At 45.3% G+C, this 17,045-nt stretch overlaps 1 long non-coding RNA gene across 2 annotated transcripts in view; it reads left to right on the top strand.

Moving 5' to 3' along the window:
- The window catches only part of LOC144754922 (uncharacterized), a 186,219-nt gene that overhangs the window by 7,133 nt on the left and 162,041 nt on the right, over positions 1-17,045 (top strand). Inside the window, exons 2-4 of one of the 2 annotated variants that reach the window (XR_013594794.1) lie at positions 9,499-9,585; positions 10,404-10,486; positions 12,393-15,733. The exons of the other annotated variant lie outside the window; for it this stretch is intronic. This is a non-coding gene — a long non-coding RNA (uncharacterized LOC144754922). Of the gene's footprint in view, positions 1-9,498; positions 9,586-10,403; positions 10,487-12,392; positions 15,734-17,045 lie in introns of those variants that run through there. 2 annotated transcript variants of the gene reach the window in all.

Below are 17,045 nucleotides of genomic sequence, written 5' to 3'. Positions count from 1 at the left end.
GGCCAGGTGCCTTTGAAATGGAAGCATGCGGTAGTTATGCCCATTTTGAAAAAACCATCTCTCGACCCCTTAAAATCGGAGAACTACCGCCCGATTTCGCTTCTCCCGTGGCCAGCCAAACTCGCGGAGGTGCATGTTAACACCGCCCTCACTGATCATCTGTCGCGTGCCAACATTCTGGATGACACCCAGAATGGTTTTCGGGCCGGCCACAGTACGGAGACAGCATTGTTATTTATGGTCGAGCACCTGCGGGCAGTTCTGGATGCAGGTCAAATGGCGGCGCTTGTTTTGTTAGACCTAAGCGCCGCCTTTGACACGGTCTCCCATGAAATTCTCCTGCAGCGTCTTGAGGAGATAGGGGTGACCGGCACTGCACACCAGTGGTTTCGTTCGTTTCTCAGGGATCGTTCCTTCTCTGTGGCGTCCCCGCCCTATCAGTCCAAATGTCATCCTCTGTCTCTTGGGGTTCCGCAGGGTTCCTCGCTGAGTCCCACGTTGTTTAACATCTACGTGAGGCCGCTGGCTGAGGTGGTGAAGCTCTGTGGTATGACCATGGTGTCATACGCAGATGATACCCAGCTAGCGGTCACGATCAGCGGGGACTCTGGGGTGGATGCCCCAAGATTCAGAGAAGGACTTAGGGCGGTGGCTGGTTGGATGACGTCCAACTGTCTCCAACTTAACGCCAAAAACACGGAGGTGATGGTCTTTGGGAAGCGGACGGACCTATGGGGAGATACCTGGTGGCCTCCTGAGCTGGGTCCCACCCCCACTCCGGTTGCGGAGATCAAAAATCTTGGTGTCTGGCTGGACCCTTCCCTCAACTTTGTTGGTCACACCAAAAGGACGGCGGCGTGCTGCTTTGGCATCTTGCGCAATCTGCGACCTGCCCTTAAATATTTTGATGCCGCAACCCGTCAACGTGTGGTACAAGCAACGGTTTTGGCTCGGCTGGACTATGCCAGCTCCCTTTTTATAGGGTTAAACCAGGCCGAGCTAACCCGACTTCAAAGAGTGCAGAACGCAGCGGCCAGAGCAATCGTAGGTCTTCCTAGGTTTTGCTCGGCCGGTCCCACCTTGCGAGCCTTGCATTGGTTACCCGTTAGGCAGCGGATCCACTTTAAAGTACTGTGCATATCTTTCAAGATTCTGAAGGGCCTACCGCCTCCCTTACTGTGCCAACTTTTGTGTCCTTACATCCCGGGCCGCACTCTGCGTTCGTTGGACCAAGAACTAGCGGCAGCCCCTCGGTTCAAACTCAGTCGGGCGGGGGGTCGCTCTTTTAGGGTGCGGGCAGCCGCGCTTTGGAACGCTCTCCCCTTGAAACTCCGGACCCTTGGCGACTTGCTTTCCTTCCGCAAGGCCGCTAAAACCCTTCTGTTCTCTGAGTTATGTTAAAATCCATACCCCCATTTTTAAATAATATTTTCTGTTTTCTGTTGTGTTGTGTTCGCCACCTTGTCGGTGCGCCGGGACGCTCCTTCGCTGGAGCAGCCGTGCGCAATACAAATAGCCCTAACATAACATAACATAACATAACAAAGATGGAATTTTTAAGGCAATCAGCAAATGAAAGGGAGGACAGAGAGTTGATGAAATCCTCGGTGAGAGCCCACTTGCTAACCAAATCAACCCCAGGAATGGAATTTTACCTGTCCCATATGTACAACAAACACGACAGATTCCTAATGACCAGATTCAGGTTGAATCTCTTGCATCACATTTTATCAGTTCCAGCAGGGTACACACAAGACATCGAGATAAAGGGCCCGTGCGGCTGCGACCAGCGGTCTCCGCAGGATACCCTTCATTTCGTCTTAATTTGCCCTTTCTATGCATACCCAAGGACAATGTTTTTAAAAGCCATTTTAAGGCAAACCAGATTCAACCAGGCAAAGGTGGCATTACTGTTTCTGAAATTGTCAGCAGATTTACTAACGTTGTTTAGCATGGTAAATTTCTTAAGATCGGCGGTGAGACTAATGAACACTAGAGGTGATGAATAACTGTCTATGATCCTTCTTGGTGACAGAAGGGCTGGTTGCACTAAGTTTGCCCAGGATTCTGTTTTTAATGTATACATCGTTTTTAAATATGACTTTTAAGACATGAAACAATTTTACTGTGAATATTTATATATTTCCCTATTTTATTATGCAATTTTCAGTGGTTGTAATGCCTTCCTTTTTATTAATAATGCTCTTTGTATGGTATTGTTTCTATACCGAATAAAGTAAATTTGTATTGTATTGTATTAAAAAATTGTACTATTGGCTTATAACCAATTGGCATAATTTCCTAGTAATTTGGCACTAACTCTGCCCAGGGCATTTAAATTGAATGATAGTAATGGGACTACATGTACAACAGAGGTTGTAGGTGAAGGAATATTTGTTTCTTTAAATGACCACTAAAAAGAAATTAAAAATATGCATTAAAGATAACATAAGGTACCCAGAAAGCATTTAAGAAAAATAGAAGTAAATTTACAAGGAATTATTGCCGCTGAAGCAACAATTTTTTGATGTTACAGAATCAATTTTTTATCACCTTATTTACAAGTTGCAGCTTGCTGGAGTTAGCTGCACTTTTCCAGTGAAAATGTGAATTTTAAAGATAGCCGCTTCTGTTAGCAAGAGTTAATGAAAATGAGATGCAAGGTGGGCGTTCCTGTGAAAAAAGCTGCTGCTAAACCCACTTCGCGATATTTACAAGAAATCTCTTGCATGGTGCAAAACACAAAAAACTGCCTGTTAGTTCAGTTGGAGACAGTTTTTTAAGACCAGAAAATATATGGTCTTAAAATTGGTTCAAACACTTTGGGCCTCATTTCAGATTTTTTGGTGCTGGACAGCACAGAAAAGATTATTGCTGCGCTGCCCTGCACCAAATCAAAAGCTCAGGAATCCGCCCGTCAGTAAGATATGGCGCAGTCCTGGGTCTCATTCATGAAAAGTGTTGAATCGCTGCAACAAACAGTGTTGGCACACTTTTCACTGCGCCCTCCTTGTGACACCATGGATGCGCCGTATTTGCTGTACGGTGCTCCATGTCACAAGGATTTACAGACATGTCAGTATTCCTGACGTATCTCTCGGCCTTAAAGTTATGCATTGCTGTAATTTTGTTGCAAGCATAAAGTAACTCAAGGAATGCATGGGGCAGGCCTATCCCTATGGAACAGCATCAAACTTACGCCCACCATGAGGCAGGAGTAAATTTTTGATGCATAGGTTTTCTAGAATTGTCGCAGTGAAATCTCATAGATTTCACTGCGCCACTCCTACAAGGCTTTGTTGTGTGGGAACATCCACCCTGCATACATCCTACCTGACGGCGGTATAATGTGGCACAGGGGTTCACAAGGTCACGCATATGCCTAGATGCGTCACTTTTTACGGAGTATAGTTTGGCATCAAGGGTGTCTGCTGTCTCCTTACCCAGCAGCCAGGGACCCCCAGATGCTCGGTCCACTGACATGGAGGAGCTGCCTGGGTGTTGGTGCAGTTGGAGCTCTATCGGTGGAGTTTGTGCGCTGCGGAGCTGGCATTTGTAAGTGTTGGTGGAGTGGTGGTGCAGAGGGAGTTGCCAAAAAGTGCTTTGATGTCCTTTATCCAGCTGCGGCTGAGGGGGGAGGGGTGATGGCAGTGGTGTACGGTGGGTGTGGTGAAGGCATGATGAATACCATGGTGGTTGGTCCAGGAGAGTTCGATGTTGTGGCTGTAGTTGAAGTTCCTGCTGGTAGAGAAGAAGCGGTCGAGCATGTGTCCGGCTCTGTGGATTGGTGCGGCGACTAGCTGCTTCAGTCCAATGTTGGCGAGGTTCGCCAGGAGGGTTGTGGTTTTCTGGTCAATGGGGTTGTCCAGGTAGAAGTTGAGGTCTCCGAGTAGGATGTAGTCAGTGGATGGTAGAGTCCGGGGGTGCAATGAGGTCTACAATGGCCTCAGCGAATGGGGTTTCATGGGCCGGGGGGGCCTGTAGACTAGGGTGCCATGGACGATGGGGTTAGGGTTGATCAGGATCTGGAAGTGGATGTGTTCCACGGTAGCCGTCAGGTCACTAGAGTGAGTGGTCAGTCAGAGTGTGCTTTTTTAGACAATGGCATTTTCTCCTGCGCGCTCGGGGTCAGTGCGGTGTATTTGGAGCCGTCGTGGATTGTGATGGCGATGTCTGGTCCAGAGCAGATGTTGGTCCAGGTTTTTGTGTACAAGGCGGGGGGGTCGAGGAGGTACTGGATTTCTGTTGCGTCTTTGTGGAGGGACTGCACGTTGAGGAGGATGCAGTTGTGCCGGTCAGCTGTGCTGTTGGTTGGCTGGGTGGTAGGAGGCACAGGTGTGCTGATGGGACCGAAAGTGCGCTTGCAGTTTTGGCAGGCGCAGGTGCAAGGGTATACTACAGTGATGGTAGATGGCAGGTGTTGCAGCATCCAGGGTGAATGGTGAGGAGGGTGCTGGTGTCATAGCGGTAGAGTGTACGTGAGGAGGGTTCATTGGTGCTGGGCGTGGTCCATGGGCAGACAGACCCAGACAGGCTTGCCTTCAGCGCACCAGTGATACATTCGCTGTGCATGGACGCACAATGGCTGCCATTAAGTAGTGCTGCGGGGGAACTGGACAGCTGGGAGGTGGAAAATAAAAACCAGGGCACTGGAGGGGCGGGGACAGGGGGGAGCAGAGTTGTATATATTTGTTTTTAAATTGTACCTCGAGGCTGGATCACGAGTCTTTTGTACTCCTGCTCTCCTGAGTCTGCTTCCAGGACCAGGAAGCAGGCAACTATGCTCCCTCCCCCATGCCAATCACAACACTGCAATGCGGCATTGTGATTGTTCTTGAGTGTTGTGACAAGGCGTTCAGTCAGGGGCGTTAGGAGTGGGCATGTTCTCCATGTAGGCTGTAATACAGCCTGTATTGCAAACAGGGAAGTATGCATGACTGCTCTAGGCAGCCTGAGAGTGCCAACCAGACAGTCTTTGTGCACTTGAGTGGGCATATGAATCCGCCCCTGCCCTGCTCTGTGAGTAAAGCAGCCCACCCAAAAGTAAATATAGCATGAGAATATCAGAAAGAAGTGGGGCAATGCTCTTCCGCAACAGCGGAGGAGCTGTCACTTGGGGTGCATCACCCACAGGCGCTAGGCCAGTGCCCGAGTCGACTCAGGTCCTCCTCCGCTACGCATCGTACCTTCCCCTCACCTCGACATTGAAACCGTGGTGCAATCCACTGCTCTCTCTCCAAATCTGTGACTCAGCCAGCAGGAGACTCATCCAGGTGGGATTACACAAGCCTAGGTACAGCAGTCACTGCTAAGTCTGCTGGGGAACCTCCCAATGCAGGTGATGCAACAGGGCCCCCTTTTGAGTGAAGTTGTAGTGCTCATGACACAAATGTTTGATGCTGCTCAGGGGCCTCACTCTCCACAGTGTCCAGCCAGCACATCCTCTGGCTTGTGATTCAGAGAGGCTCGGCCCACCATTGGTAATCCCCTCTGTGCACCCCGGTGTAGTGGTGGTGAGTGGTATCTGATTCAGACCTCCTACTTTGGTGTGCAGGAGTGCCTCTACCATTCCAGATCCAAGGGGCACCAGGCGGTCTTCTCACATAGGTCAGCAACGTGTCTCCATGCAACCTGGCAGACTTCACCAACAGGTAAGGGCGATCGCCAACTCTTCAATGTCTACCGCCATGGCCCAGCAACTCCACAGCACCTCTACCTCCCACTCCAGGTCTCAGATGCAAGCACAGTGAGGCCTCCAGGCCTGGGGACTGTCCCCACTTTCAAGGTTTTGGCTGCCATGGTGTTGCAAGGAGGGCGCTATGAAAAGTGATGCATCACGGGTTTTCCCCAGCAATGCACCTCCTTTTCAAATATGTTGCCCTGATTCTGCATGTCATCTTCTCCTGGGACTCTGTCTGGTGATCCTGGCTGTTGGGGTTTTTTGGGAGGTTGTTGATCTGTGTTGCACTTGTCCCTGGCTGCTCCATTATGCATTCCATTGTTTTTCTTTTCTTTTTTCATTGGAGGTGGACTTATTGGCTCTTTTTGACTCTAGAGGCAATAAAGGTAAAGTTCTGCTGACTAACATGAGTTTTTTGTCCACAAATTGGGCTTTCATCAGTTTGCACCCGCTAACGTCAGAGTTTGTATTGCCGTCACGCTAGTGTTAGCAGCAGTTTTCACTGAGGCTACCTGAAACTAGAGCCATGTAGTGACGTATTGTTAATAAATCGCTAACAGGGTGATAGTTTTTGGTGATTGCCAACGTTAAAAAAACTAACACTAACTAACGCAAACTCAAGTTAACCGCAGTTCTTTTAAATATACCCCATAATATGTTATTACAACATAAGAAACAAGATACAAATTGAGACTACATCAGTGACCAGTGGTCAAGTGATTACACAAAAAATACATGTTGAATAATACCTATTGTGTTAAAAACAAAAACTGACATTTGATTAATGAACTTTCTAAACAATGGATCAGCCCAGATTCTATTTGGAATACAGGGTTTTTAATCCCTTTCAAATGTCAGAAGCAAAAGAAGACTCTGAGAGACAGAGTCACACCAGTACTGTTACAGGCTGAGGCAACTGCTGGAAGCTAATCCGGGCGAGGTCGTCTGCAGAGTGGAATAAACAGAGAGCTTCTGGCTCTGCTATGAAAGGGATATTTGGGCATGGGAAACTTTACTCTACCACCACCAAATTCCTTGGTGGTTTTGATGTTATCATCATCATCCTTAAAGCAGAGGGGATAGCCCTACTTCCAAAACCAACCCAGTGAGAGCAGTCCCCCGGGGGGGAGGAAACATGTCAGACAATAAGGAACAGAAACCCACAAAATAGAACCATTATCCCTGAGTATCACAAAATGGACTCTACTCCACAAAGGAGAAACTTAGGCCTGATATCCACACCTCTCAGTCACACGGAGATGGTTTTTGACCCACATTATACCCACAACATTTGGCTAATGGGAATGAACACTTAAGCTGGGATCTTGTCACTTTAATCAACCCCCTTGATCACCCTCTCCCTTTCTGCCCAACACACATATTGATACATATTGGCTAATCATGAAAAAGAATGCACACTGCTTGTGATACCCCTTCCTCATTTCGTAGGCGCACAATCATGTGGCACTACCAGGGGGCAAGTGGACCAGTGGGGAATGGACTACCTGGAGATGAGGTGCTTCTAACTTATGCGACAAACAAAAAGGACCTCCCATGCTCGCTTTAGGCGATTTCACACAAAACCAACCCTTCAATGAATCATGGGGAAACATAACGGCCCATTGACCCTGGCTCAAACCAAGATGGGCTACTTCACAACCCCTGAGCCCTCCTATGGACAATACATTGCTTCAATGCCTATTGGATCCCTCTGGCACCAATGCCATCCAATTGGCTATCCAGGCCTCACGAGAGGTGTTTGAGCCAAGGGTGGGAAAGGTCAAGCTCATCATGTCTTTAATCAACCAAGATCTCCTTAATATGCCTGGCTGGTTCTCTGAGGCTGAGGGACAGATATCTTCACTGGAGGATGAATTCCCTTGAAACCACTGTCTTAAAATGTGTCTCCTCTATGAAACACTTGAAATCCAGAGCTGATGATGCCGAAAACTGGTCCCATTGAGAACCTCAGACTAGTGGACTTTCCAGAAGGAGAGGAGGCCATCAACATGACATTCCTAGAAACATGGCTTATCTCATGAATACCAAAGGAGGCCCTGTCCCAATTGTTTGTTTGTGATTGAATGGGCCCAGAGGTCACTGGCCTGAAACCCCCTCCTGGATCCCCAAAGAGACCAATGTAACACTGAGAGAGACAAGGAAAGTGTGGGACTTGAATTTCCAATTTTTTCAAATCATATTTTCACACTACATCAAGCTAGTCCAACAATTCCTCAAATCCTTTGAAGGAGTCAAACACAAATTGCAGGCAATGAGCCTAAAATACATCCTGATATCTGCACCACATTAAAAGTAACCCACAATGAACAAATTCATTTTTTCGGATCTCCTGAAGGGGTCTGGGAATGGGCAGCAAAAAAGGTAAATCTGTGTGGATGCGAAGTGGGGAAAAAACTCTGTCGGGCTACATGGAGTTCTGCTTTCGTGCGGAGCTCCCTTGTTGCACCAATCCGCTTGATTTTACATTTATGTTATACGTCAACATGAAGTGTGTTCTCAGGCAGAAATCTTGCACAAACTGCACCACGCGATTCACATGGGTGCAGCCATCTTGCTTTTCACTCTGTTTTTTGGTTCTGGAGCCTACTTTTTCATCTTGTCTTAATTTGTTTAATCCTTCCCTTATTAAATGTATTTTTCCCTCATTTTTATTTATTATCTTACCTTTATCTTTGTGTGTGTGCATTTAGCATTTTTCATTTTTTTTTTGCGTGAGCTTTGTACTTTCATAGTTTTTCACTTTACTTCCTTATTTTTTACCTTCCTTCCTTCTTTTTCCTGTTTCTTTTTTCTCTTGTCAACCCCAGCACCATAGCAGAATAGGGCAGGAGCAGAGCCAGGCCGCTCACCAGCCCCACCAGCTGCCTTCCTGGCAGAAGGTGGCATTATGAAGGTGTGCAGCCCTGCGCCCTGTTTTTAGAGGCGAAGGTGGCAGAACTGGTATTTTATAGCCAGCGCAACCTCCCCTCCACCCTGGCAGCAGGCAGCAGGCCTGCTAGTGTGGACGGGCTCCGGGCACATGAGCAGCATTGGGAGAGGGTCTGCCGGGCTGTGTGTCGTTGCTCTGGGGTCTGACGGACCCAGGAAAACCTGACGCATAGGTGGTCCAACATCATAGAGCGAGAAACAGGGCTGTTGGATCTGCTAGGTGTTGAGGTTGCGGGGCTTGGTGAGTAATTAATATTACTTGTGTTCTATGCTAATGTGGTTTTCACAAGTAGCCAGCATGCATGCTGACACGCAGGTAAGTTTTGTTTCCAAATTTTATGTGAGTGTGATTCTAGATAGGTGCTCGGCGCTACCTAATTGTAAATGTTGGCGCTCTTCTTGGGCTGATTGTTTAAGAAGTAATGCAGAGACTCCTGTGTCCTGTCACTAAGATAGTGGTAGTTAGTATTAATGAGTTAGAACATTCTCTCAAATCTTTGAGCCTTTATTTTTTGTAGCTTCTACAATATCAAGCATTTTCCCAGTGATGTGTATGCATGCATCCATCCATGCAGTGAAAAATGCAGACTTAGTGAAGTGGCCTCTCAAACGAGGTTGCAAATGAGATGAGTAGCAAACCTCATTCGTTGAGATGTATTAGTCAATCCAAAATGTAGTTTAGGAAATTTGGAATACAGTTAGGTAGGTTTAGGAAATTTGGAATAGGACGGTCTGAAATACTACTAGTTGATCTAATTTTGAAAAGTTCACTGTTATTGTGATTACGTTTTCCTGCCCAAAAATATTTTTGGAGAGATTTATTTACCACCATACTTTTTTTATTTTATTTTCTTTATGTCTTATATCAGCATCCTGGGGTAAGAGAGCTGATGAAGCAGGTGAGGGAGCTGGAGGTGCATCCCAAAGTTCCGTGGCCAATGTCTCAGCTTGCCCTTGTAAGACCTCATGGTGTTAACATTAAAATGTATTTCCCTAGCTCCACATTTTGAATTATTTCTGCCCATCTCCTAATTTTTTTCCAAATCTTTTTCGGTCTTTCGATTTTCTATATTCTTGTCATCCTTGAATTATCCTATTTACTTATTTTGTATATTTCAAATTTCTGTACTTTACTTCAAACTGTCTCAGTACTCTATCTGTAGCTTCTTTTCTTCTGCTTTGTCAGTAAGCTTTCCCTCTCACCTTATATATCTTGTCAGCTGGTGGTTGTACTGTAAGACTCAGTGAACCCATTTGTCATCTACTACTACTCTGCTGTGAAGGTTGTATGCCCAAGTAATGTATTCTACCCATGTTTGTTGAGATGTGAAGGCTTTTTCTCATCTGCTCATGCTAAATCAGTAAAAAAAGAGAGTGGCCATGTTCATTTTGGACCCGCCAATGTTGTGTATGTATTATTATAGTTTACCAGCAGTTGATGATGATCATGCACCATGGAAGGAAGTATGAGGAGAACAGCCCCTTTGCATTTGCCAACCAAGATCATATGTCCAACCTATTATTTCTTTAGAAAACTCAGATTCATCACTAGCTCTGCCACTCCATTACAAAAAGTTATTGTTTGTCTTGACTACCTGGCTTTTTAAAAATTGCCACCAACAAAATCCCCAGCCCATTATTTTTGATAGAAGATACTGTACCAAATTGCAGTGATGTATTGTGGTTGTATTTTGCGTTAAGAAAATTAATAGTGGGAGACGTACCTGGCATCTAAAAAATGTGTAATGTTTTTTCTAACCGCATCGAACTCCAGCAACAGGGCCAGCAGTGACTGCACCCGGCAAGCGGACATGACAGCAGTCCAAGGTGGTGAGCCAGTGGCAGTGGAAGGTTGTGGTAAGTTATTTTGTTTGCTTATTGACAATTAATCATATACACACTGCAAGGTATTCTGTTGACTTGTGAATACCCCACTTTAGCAGATGTTATGTTATGTTAAACAAGTTTATATAGCGCATGGCTACCCCAGCAACAGGGCGTCCCAGCAAGCAGATACAGTAGGAGTTGAGTATTTAATGGCCTCTTCTATCTGCAACTCAGCAGATCAAGTTTCATAATGAACTTTAATTATGATGGGTTGATAAAAAAGGGAAAGAAGGTTGGAAGGAGAAAGGATGGGTGAAATGTAATATGTGTGAAAGAGAATAATGCATGGGCTAAAGGATGCATATAGGTGGGTTATAGGATGCATTGGTTGGTGAAGGATGGAGGAAAGGGTATACGGATAAATGGAAGCCTGCTTGCATGGGTGAAAGGGTATGGGTGAAAGGATGCTTTCCCAGGTGAGTGAAAGTAATACTTGGGCGGGTTGGATGGGTGAAAGGATGCCTCTGTGGGTAAATGCATGTTGCCAAATGATTCGTTAAGATTGAGAGCCATGTTATGATGGATGGATATGTGGATGGAAGGTTTTCAATGGTGAAGACAGCGTAAGAGAATGTAAAACTTAAACAGTGAGTAGCAAAGCCAAGGGTGAAGAATAAGAATACTATAAGAACAATGCAATGATAAATGGATAAATGATTGGAATGAAGAAGAAACAAAGGACTAGGGAGCTCCACTGGAGGGGTGTTCTTCACACCTACTTTACTTGCTTGGAATGGTTTTATCAACAGTTTGATTCCAACGGTTGTGGTGTTATTTTTGACTACTCCCTTGACTCACAGTAGTTTTCATGCAAAACATATATTATGCACCATACCCACCCATCATCAATCATCACCTCCCCCCCTCGTTACCCATGGCATTTTACTATTGACATCCAAGGTGACCTTATTGCTGCATAGCTTAATTCGGCAGCACTGCATTGTTGACTGTGCAATGTTTGTCTGCTTGAGTTAATGTGCCATTTACAAAATTCCTGGCAATGCAAAACAAGGTGTTTCCCATCCCTCGCAGTACCCACTTAGTCACTTCCTAGTACATAACTTCTTTATTCTTTAGGACCCAGGCTTCTGAATTAAAAAAAGAAAACATTCTTTACATGTGCCACATTTTTTCTGGGCAAGTGATAAATTGTATTATGGCTTCTATAATGGATTAAGTCTGTTCAAATGTTTCCCTTTCAACATTTGCCAACCACAGTTACTCACTACTAGCCAAGGCACATGATGATGGCCTATAAAACGTCTACTTGTCTGGCCTAATCCCTCTGATTTACCCTGCAGTAGAATAAGTTAATAATTCCTTTCATTACTGCGAAGCAAATGTATTTTGTGGGAAAAAATAATTTCAAAGTGTGGTGATGGAGGGTGATTCCAGGGAGTAAAGTGGGGCTCAGAGTACATGTCTTGACTTTTAAGGATGGGATAGTCTCTGACAAATGTGCCAAATACAATATCATATTGCTTAATACTTTCCCTGTACTGTAGTGCACTGCTTTTCACACACTCTACTTATGGCAGGCAGGAAGATGTCTACATGATTGATTTTATAGTACGTAACATGATGTATATAATTCATAGTATTCATCTGCCTTCTAGCCAGGGTAAAATTGAAAGGCATTTCGGTAGGAACATGACTAGGGTGCCAGCTGAGCTAATATGAATCTATTTACTTAGCATAACAGGAAAGAGAAGAATACTTGAGTACTCCATTGTGCCTAATGTATGACACTCTAATCACATCAAAACTGAATTGCCCAAGGATACCAGAAAATGTACTGCTACTGTGCCACTGCATAATTATTTGTGTTTTGCTAAGAAAATTGTGTGCAATTTCTCTCCTTTCTTTATTGATTTAGCTACTCCTGTTGATCCAAACAGACTGGAGAGAGCAGCCCGGATACAACAGAGGAAAGTGGAGGCCATCAGGGTGGAGTATCAGTGGCTGGTGGCCCTGGAGAAGGAGGTGGAGAAGAAGGGGGAGGAGGAGAAGGAGGAGGTGGCAGCAGCTGTGGATGATTAAGGCCCAAGCCAGACACTACTGCCTCCAGTCCACTGGCGCCACAGTCGGATGTCAGCTGCAAACCGTACTTCCATCACTGCTGCCCTCCCTCAGATCGCATATTTAAGTGTCACGTCCTGCTTAGGCTGGCACGCATAGAGGCCAGGCAGGAATGCATGGATACCAGGCAAGAGCGCATGGAGGGGCACCTCGAGAAGCTCCTAGTCCTAGCCCAGTGTTAGTGTGCTCTTCTACCCCTTTTCTAATCCTTTTTTTGGTGTGTGGGACTTGTTATGGGTAGAGGGTGGGAATGTGGGAGCTGGGAAAATTGGATTTTTTATGGGCAATTTCAATGTGGGATTTATTTGGACATAGCTTTCTTTTGGGACATTGGTTGGGGACAAGGTGATTTATTTGGAGAGAGGGGTGGTCACTTGTGAGTTTAGTTTTATATTGTTAGGGATTCTTTTTTATAATTTTACTTAATAATTTAAATCTTTTGCAAATTGTCTGAGGACTGCCATCTGATGAATCCCCTCCCATATCCTCTGGGGAGGGGCTACTATGATCGCTCATCCCATCATCATGCAGTGCAACTTGCATCTGTAAACTTGCCTCTAAATCATCGATAGAAGAATCTGAATAATACGAAAGTGAGAAAAGGTTTTCCCCGGAATCTACCTCCTTTATGAGAGATTTCCTGTTCTAAAGCTCGATCTCCATCTCTTTACCAGAGTCGTAACCAGGTTTTTCCCTATTGTCCGTATTGGTATTAGCATTGGTGTTAGGGGTAAGTCTCATCTCCGACTTGCCATTGTTTAATGCAGTTTCAGAGGAGGGTGAGTCTAATGGTGGAATCTGGGGAGAGTGCAAACATAGCATTCCTCCAGGTGGTTGAGCATCACCACAGCCAGAGTCCTACTCTATAAGATCCTGTCGCCCAAATTGTCAGAGACCTCCACACCTTCACTTTCCAGCAAAGGAGTATCCACCTGGGGAGACTGTACAGATTTCCTTTTATCTTTTCCCACCGAAAACAGTAGGGGAATAGTACGCTTACCAGAGCTGTCTTTTGTATTTTTATCACCGGCGGCAATACCTGCATTTGTGGCAGCATCCTTTTTTATTTAATTTTCTGTTTGCGTTTCAAACATTCTTGCTGCCAGCGGTGCCTGCTCCTGTACTGGCGGGTTCACCCAGAGGGCAAAGTCTCCCTCTTCCAGCTTTCAGAGGCATCGTCCTCTGTTCAGTGCTTTCCGCTAACAGCCTCCCGTATGATACCGCTTCCGTGAAATGCCTCCCACTCCAACGCCGGCTCCTCGCAGTGATGCAGTAACCGCCACAAAGCTGCCAAACCGTTTCCACGTATGCGGCGCCCGCGAAGACCTGCATGCCAGGAACATTGCTATGGTACATGCATCAGCCAGCAACATACAGTACATCAGTGCATGATGTCTTCATAGAGGTGTGGGAGCCCGGGAGCAATCAGCTCACTCATCAGAGCTGGCGACCGCTATCTTGCCTTTGACAGCATCTTGCCTCCGACAGAACCCTGATTTAAGAGAGGGAACTAAACGTGTAGATAACAGCAATGGCGGCAATACTTTACAATGGGAATATTCCTTCTCTACAGAGCTAAATATTGGTACTAGGTTGGGCGATGACCTGGACATCCCGAAAGCAAAATCAGCAGAACCACAGAGGATGTCTTGCTGGCTCTGATATATCAAACCATTATGACCCATTGAGAGAAGACACGGGCGGAGAGTCAAAGGGCTCAAAACTCTTGCTGTAAGCTGCACAATTCAGTGTGTCGCATAGCTAAAACCTGTACTGAGTTCACCACAAGGTTCAGTGAGGCATAAGCCCGTATTTTGTGCCTTGAAGATGAAATGGCAGTACAAAAGGCATTGACTGAGACCTTGCGAACCATGAAAGATGATACCCAGTGGAAACTCACTGACATAGAGAATCTATCTCGCTGAAACAATCTGAGAGTCCTCCAAATTCCTTCAGGCACAGAAGGGCAGGACCCACACAAGTTTATTATTGAACTATTTACTGAAGCATTTTGTGAATTGTAATTGTAATTGTAATTTATATTTGTATTTATATAGCGCATTATCACCAACGGTCTCTTAGCGCTTGCTTTGGGAACCCATCCTGGTTTTTCCCTGTGAGATAGCCCGTACTGGGCACCCCCAAGGTGAAAGCCAGGCATCCCGCCGCAGGGGGCCATAGTGGAGATTAAGCAAGCTATTGCCCGGAGTTGCAGAGTGTGAACCCGTGATTCAAGCAGGCACCGAAGCGAGAATTATCGAGTCCGTGGACATTTTGGGCTCAAGACCCTGCCGCGTCGGAAATTGAACCCTGGTCCCGGGTCTGACCTCTGCTTCATGGTCTGCCTCTTCTAACCATTGAGCCACACTTCTCCACATGTACTTAATGGGATTGGCAGAGAGAGGTGCAGGGGGCACATCAATTTTCGTTCTCCCTGCGGTCTCGGTCTGGTCAAACAAGAACCAGACCTAGAGCTATCCTGATATCTCTGATTAACCTTCGGGCCCTTGAAGACATATTTGAGTTAGCACACCCTGACAGAAAATGAGCTGGGAAAGGGTTGGAATTCTTTGTTAGGCCAGATTATTGTCATCAAACAGTCGAGAAACACTAGCAACTTTGTCAGCTTATTCCACAAGTTCAGGCCAAAGGGGCCCAAGCCTTCTTATTAAACTGAGCCAAGCTAAACATTCTCTACAAAGAACACTCTAGATGTTTTACTTCTGAGATATTAGCTAAGGAGTTTCTACAATCTCTTTGAAAAGCAAAAGCTTTTTAATCTCATACTGGTAGCTATTGTTCTGGGCTATGTTTAATTCATATCAGGTTCTGCTAGGTTTGTTGAGATGTGATGACGTGTAAAATCTGTTAGCTATTAATTCAATAGTGCCGCTTTCTTATGGTTTCTTCCTTTTCTTTTTTCTGGGCTATATCCTATGACACCCTATGAGTGTTATTTTGTCTTCTTGCTACAGGGATAAAAGAATATCAATGTGCTTTTATATGTTTTGTGGTGATGTTCTTCTATTTTCAAGAGTGTAGTTGAGGCTTGTTTTTTGCATATGGGGTGCCAGATAGGTGTGGGAGGTCCCGTTCGGTGAGGTGGGAGCTTGTCATCCCTAGCTCTATTAGTCCTAAAGCCTCATTGAGGGGGTGGGGTGGGTTTGGGTGGGTGTGGGGTGGGTTTGGGTGGGTGTGGGGGGGTTGGTCGGGTAGAGGGGGTGGGTGAGGGGATTGGTGGGGATAAAAAAAGAAAACTAATCCACAGCAATGATGAAATTTTGAGAATGTGTTTAGATCTGAGCAAATGTTGGTATATAAATGGAATGTATTCCCAAGCTAGGTCTTCGAGTTTTTACATTAAATGTTTGTGGGGTAAATAATTATAATAAAAAGCAAAGAGTGGCCACAGAGTTGTGTGTGATTCAGCCGGATTTAGTGTGTCTGCAGGACACACATATATCATGGGGGAACCGGATGATCCCGTCAGAATTGGGCTACGTTACCACAGCAGCCTCGAAGCAATCAACAATGACCAGAGGGTAGCGAAATTAGCTAGACCAGCAATTAAAACAATGGGGTATATATCGGTTGATGTTCAGAGACATTGGGCTATTTTGAAATGTGTCTTGGGGAAGTTCAGTTTACCCTATGCACTGTATATGGCTCCAACCTCGATGAGGCCCCTGTTTTTGAATATTTTAACGGGGAGCTTGCTTTATGGCCGGCTCTGTTATTGCTCTGTGGCGATTTTAATATCAAATTGAGCCGCACAGTTTTTCAATCCTGTGGCCAGAACTATAAAGGTAGGAAGCCTACAGTTTTTAAGGCCCTATACCATTTGTTAGCTGATCGTGCTCTAAAGGACGTCTGGAGTCCTTTACATTTTCAAGATCCAGGTTATGTGTTTTACTCTTACCCACATAACAAGCTAGTACGACTTGACTATTTTTTGTATCCCTTTATTAGTTGCAGGATTAAAAATACGTGTTAATGTGTTATATATTATTATATGAAAGCTTTACAAACAATTGAGACAGTCACCAAACTAACCTACCATTACTCTAGACAAGTAAGAATACCTGATAGAGAAAATATAATAAGAAATTCTAAATTGAATTATTCAGAACAATAGTGAGCTAGTACAAGTTACACAATGAAGTTGACTCGAACTCTGAAGTTTGCAAGGGTAGCTTTTGATGCAACACAGTGCCTAAATGATGAAAATATTGAATACTGTTTTTATGCGTGGGTGGGTAAATTCCGGGGCCAGTGCAGGGTATACTTAGAGCTGATGATCCTGCACTAAGTTGGTGTTGCTTTCACCACATCCCCCCACCAAGTGTGTGATCAATTAATGGTATACATTATTAGGTCACACCTCAATAAATCACAGAGCCCAAGATGTTCTCGGCCTGTCCGGCACTTGCTTCGGTGTTCTAAAAATGCT

This window comes from Lissotriton helveticus, chromosome 5_1 (assembly GCF_964261635.1).
Source record: "Lissotriton helveticus chromosome 5_1, aLisHel1.1, whole genome shotgun sequence".
NCBI lineage: Eukaryota > Metazoa > Chordata > Amphibia > Caudata > Salamandridae > Lissotriton > Lissotriton helveticus.
This window is presented reverse-complemented; position numbering and strand designations above follow the sequence as displayed.